The sequence below is a fragment of the Pteropus vampyrus genome, unplaced genomic scaffold (assembly GCF_000151845.1).
Source record: "Pteropus vampyrus isolate Shadow unplaced genomic scaffold, Pvam_2.0 Scaffold27, whole genome shotgun sequence".
NCBI classification, from domain to species: Eukaryota; Metazoa; Chordata; class Mammalia; order Chiroptera; family Pteropodidae; genus Pteropus; species Pteropus vampyrus.
In genome coordinates, this window is record NW_011888808.1 from 8,975,425 (window position 1) to 8,980,698 (window position 5,274).

General features: G+C 35.5%; 1 pseudogene; it reads right to left on the reverse strand.

The window, feature by feature from the left end:
* Positions 1-102: 102 nt before the first annotated feature.
* Positions 103-221, reverse strand: LOC111737477 (annotated as a pseudogene).
* Positions 222-5,274: the final 5,053 nt, after the last annotated feature.

Genomic DNA, 5,274 nt, shown 5'->3' on the forward strand with positions numbered 1-5,274 from the left:
TTTATAATATATATAAATTTTTTTTTAGGCAAGGCAACCCTTGGTTGACTTCACAGACTGCAAGGACCTTGTCAGCTTACAATCCCTTATTTTTTATTTTTACGCTTACAGCGCCTGGTCTTCCTAGGTGGTCCCCCATCCAAGTACTAACCAGGCTCAACCCTGCTTAGTTTCCGAGATCAGACGGGATCTGGCTTGTTCAGGGTAGCATGGTGGTAGACTCTTCTTGATCTTTAAATATAATCTACTATTGGCAAAACACTTGGCATATTATTAAGCAGAGGCAGCTTAATAATGAACCATTAGGAGATAAAAATTGAGCAGCCTTGTTGCCTAGTAGTTTTCAGACTTCTTTTCTTATTGTGGGAAAACATACATAACATTATATTTGTCATTTCAACCATCTGTAAGTGTACAGTTCGATGGCACTAAATACATTTACAATGTTGTGAAACTTTCACTATTATTTATATCTACAACTTTTTCATGACTCCCAACAAAAACTGTATACCCATTAAACAATAAATTCCCCTTCCCCCTTGCCCTCCAGCCCCTGGTAACCTCTATTCTACAGTCTATCTCTATGAATTTGACTACTCTAGATACCTTATAAAAGTGGAATCATACAGTATTTGCCCCTCTATGTCTGACTTATTTCATTAAGTATAATATTTTCAAGACCACTCATACTGTAGCATATATCAAAATTTCATTTCTTTTTGTGGCTGAATAATATTCTATTCTATATTCATATCTATGTACATATATATATATAAAACGTTTGATTATTTGTTAATAGATACTTGAATTGTTTCTACCTTTTCACTATTATGAATAATGCTTCTGTGAAATGGGTGTACAAATATTTGTTTGAGTCCTGCCTTCATGTCTTTCGTATATGTATCTAGGAGTAGAATTGCTAAGTCATATGATAGTTCCATGCTTAACCTTTTGAGAAACTACCAAACTGTTTTTCACAACATTCTCAGATTTTTGAATTTCAGGAAATCAGAAAATACATATACACACACATGGTCAAATTAGAATCAGCATAGGATTATTGCTAAATTTGCAAGTTAAAAAAGTAAAAACTTTAAAAATATATGGATATAACTCTTCTTTTACCATATAAAACAAAAAAGGTGTCACCACTAAAAAAAGGCAGGATAAACATAATCCAAGAATAAAAGATCATAGTTTAAACTTTCTCTTTATTATTTTTACATTTTTTTTATCATTTTTCTTTTTTTTTATATTTTGGTTTTGTTTTAGATCACTGAAAATTTCATTAGAGACAAACATTAGGCTATGGAGTAACATTTTTAAACCACTAATCTAATTGAAAACCATTCATGTTTTTTATTAGAAAGTAAGACCAGGAGAGATTAACAGATTTAACAGAGATTACAAGGCTAAAGACGGATTAGGACCAGAGCTTGTTGCAAACCCAGTTGGGGAAGACTCCTCACACCCTGCCCAGTTTCAACCAAAAAACCAAAGACGTGGAGTAAAAATAATCAAAATAATAATAAGATAATAATACTTGAATCATCAGTGGCTGCTAAAAGTGATAAAATAAATTGAGATTTAGAATCTAAAAATATCCTCTATTTAATACTCTGATATACCTCTTCGAAACTTTGCCAAAATACTAAATATCTGTTTATTTCCTCTTCTTTCTTGTGCAAGGGAAAGTTAGTCCCTTCCATGAACACCCTTGGCGGGACCTCCAGCCACTCTGGCCAGAGAGATGCTGGAGTGGCACTCCCTCTGTCACTGTGCTGGTACCACAGTCCTCTCCACTCACACAGCCCTGTTCTGATCAAACAATAGGTAATTCTAGCCTTTTAAAATCACCAGCTTTTTCACACATTTTAAATTGTTCTAACAATTCCTGGAGCAGAAACTATTCCTCAAAGTATCAAAGCTGCTCAAAGTGTAAAATAATTTATTGCCATGCCTTTTCAGAAGATATATTGTTTTCCCAGTTAAAATTACACAGTTGTGATTAAAATATTCTTCAGCTTCCTACATTTTATATTTTAAATGTTTTCCTCTTAAATCATAATAGCAAAAGTGTTAATAACTGTGAAATTTAGTTAAAAATTCGTAAGTACCCACCCCAAGCCTCCTCTCAAAATCACTCAGGAAGTTTTTTAAATTAAGTATTCTGGGAATACATGCTAGACTTCCCATGTAAGAATCTCTGAGGAAGTGAGTGACCAGGGGACCTGACTATTATAAAAAGATCTCCAAGGGATTTCGATATACAAGACAATCTGGGAATCAATAGTCTATCAAAAATGACCCAAAAAAGGTAAATGCAGAAATCTGCATGAAATGAGAGATATAATTTATTATTACATTGCTTCTCGTGGCTGGAAATACAATAAAATACCCCTCTACAATTCCTAATGTAAACATAAGTAGATTAAATTTGTTAAATTAATTTATCTGATATGCCATTTTTGCAAACTTTCCCATTGAGTGATTGATGGCTGAGTAGAACCAATTCCTGAGGGAAAAATAGTGACTTACACAGGTTTCGGAAAATGTGATCTTTGGTCAATTGTTTAAAGTCATTTATTTTAAAATTTTGATATCATGCAGGTCACTTTACTAGCACCTGGATAAGTATATAAGTGTAGCCAGTGGAGAGGTGCTACTCCCAAGAAAAGGTGAAATACTGGCAACTGAGGAATACTAAAGAGCCATCTCAGTAGCTAATGAGACACTTGTGAGGCCGTTCTCCAAAGTGTCTTTCACATTTCTGCATGTCTCCTGAGCAGAGGGATTGAGAGCTTTTATTCTGGACTATCTTTTCAAAAACCTTTGTATTGCAAACAGCCTTGGAAGATAGAGAAAGGATACCTACCTATCTAGGGTGAAGGGCAGATTTGTTTCCTGACCAGAATAATAAAGATAATATCTCTCCCTAGGGTAAAATTAGGGTAGCTTTGCTTGTTCCATTTCATAATATTAGGGTTTTCCTAAACTCAGGGTTGCTCAACTGTGACACACCCCCACTGTCTCCATGCATCATCCTTGTGGAACTGATGGACAAGGGAACCAACGCAAACACAAAGCTTAAGCCACCTGCTGTTCTGTTCTGTGATTAAAGTCTTTTGTCCCTAAACTAGGAGTCTGTTTCTTCTGCCAGCATCCATGAGCTGTGGCAGGCTAACTTTTAACCTGTAATTAGAGTAAAATCTCAAACTCTTCACAGTTTTTGACAAATTCTTGCATTTCTAAGTTTTATAACTGCTACCATATTGCTATGCCCTCCATACCTCCATTATAACTGCTACCATATTGCTATGCCCTTCATGCCACTTCTACATTCTGATGCTTCCTTCCAATAAGGATTTCTGATTCCACCACTACTTTAACGCCAGCACTAATCTATATAATGTGAGAGCAGAAACTTCAAAGCAAAATGACTAAACCACTGAGCTAGTTTTTGACTGTATACAGTCATGTCCGATGGCAGTGGACTTCACATCAGTAAGTCCAAATAAAAATTCTAGTGCTGTCTTTTACTACATAAAAGTGAGATGGTTGGTTTTTCTGGCTCCTTTTTTAATGACATTTATGGTTCTCTGCTGAAGGTAGAGAGCCAAAGGTGCTTCACCTAGGTTATATAGAAATCCCCTGTCCCTAGATAGTGGTCATTTTAAATGTAAAAGCTTTGACCAGCACCTTATACTGGCCGCAGAACCAGGGTGGCTTTTTAAAAGTGTATAGGGCATTAGGTAGCTAAGGACTGAGCTGAAGTATTTCAAGCTTAAAATAGCTCCGCATGGGATCTACACCGTCATGGTAGCTTTGATTTACAGAGGTGAAATCCAGGACCAGTGTTTCTCCTTTCATCTCCGCATCATCTCTATGAAAAGCAAAGGAGCAAATGTTGTTATTTTCATGCTACAGAAACTGATCAACAAAGTGATACAGTAATATAGCTGCTATAATTGTAATCATTGGCTAAGCTGAAATTTTCTTCACTTGACTTCTTACAATAGTTTGAAAGCTACTAATTTTAATGTTAAAGAAAAAGAATATATATATATATATTTTCCAATCTTTACCCTAGAGACCAGACTAACAAAAACTGACAGGTGGGAGTTGTACATGCCATAAAAAATAAAGATTATTTTCTCTTCACATGTCTATAGGGCACATTTTTTCAGAGCTGGAAGTAGAAAATCCATAAAAAGCAGATGGATCAAAAGTTAATTTTGATCCCTTGGGGAATTATTTAATTAACAGAATAATTCACCATTCAATCAACAAGTATTTGCGGTGTCTACAATGAACCTAACACTGTTATTTGCTGGGTATTCAGTGATAAATAGGATACACAGTGATCACAATATAGGCTGCCTGGTAGAGAGGTGATAAAGTTTACTGCAGGAGAAGTTAGTCAGGTACTTGATAGAAGTGCAGAGTATCTTCCATAGGAGGAAATAGTGGTTTTCAAAAGTTTATAAGCCTGAGAATCTAAATAGATGATGATGATGTTAGTTTTGAAAATAATGGAGAAATCTGACTTCAATATTTAGCTTATCAAGCTAAAGTCATATATTTAAAGTCTTATATATTTAGTTTATCAAGCTAGAGTCTTGGTTGTGTATAATGCATATCTAAAAATTGATGATGATGCACTTACAATATCAGTATGGGGATATTAACAAGCATGTTTAAAAAAAAAACAGGTTATCTTGAGCTAATAATTAGAAAATGTCAAAGATACTACTGTACTCATTTAATGGGTCTAGTGAGGATAAAAATGTAATTTTGACAGATTCTTAGCATGTTTTATATATAGGATTATAAATATAAAAAACGTTTCTGTGATTAAACAAAAAATCAATCAATCCTACAGTTCCATGAAGGTACCACACCAACATGTCTACTAAGTCACTGGCTAAGGGCTATCCCAACGGGATATGAACTCCCAGACACTTCCACCTCACTGCTTGCTATGGACTGAAACGTGTTCCCCCAAAATTCATACCCAGAGTGAAGGTCTGTAATTGGGTTTAGATGAGGTCATGAGGGTGGGGCCCTCTTGGTAAGATCAGAGTCCTTAAAAGGAGACCAGAGAGCTTTTTTGCTCGCTCTCTCTCCTCTTTGGCCTCCCATCACGTAAGGACACAGCAAAAAGGCAGACATGTACAAGCCAGGAAGAAAGCTCTCACCGGAAACCGACTACACTAAAACCGTGATCTTGGACTTCTAACATCCAGAACTATGAGAAAATAAATGTCTGTTGTT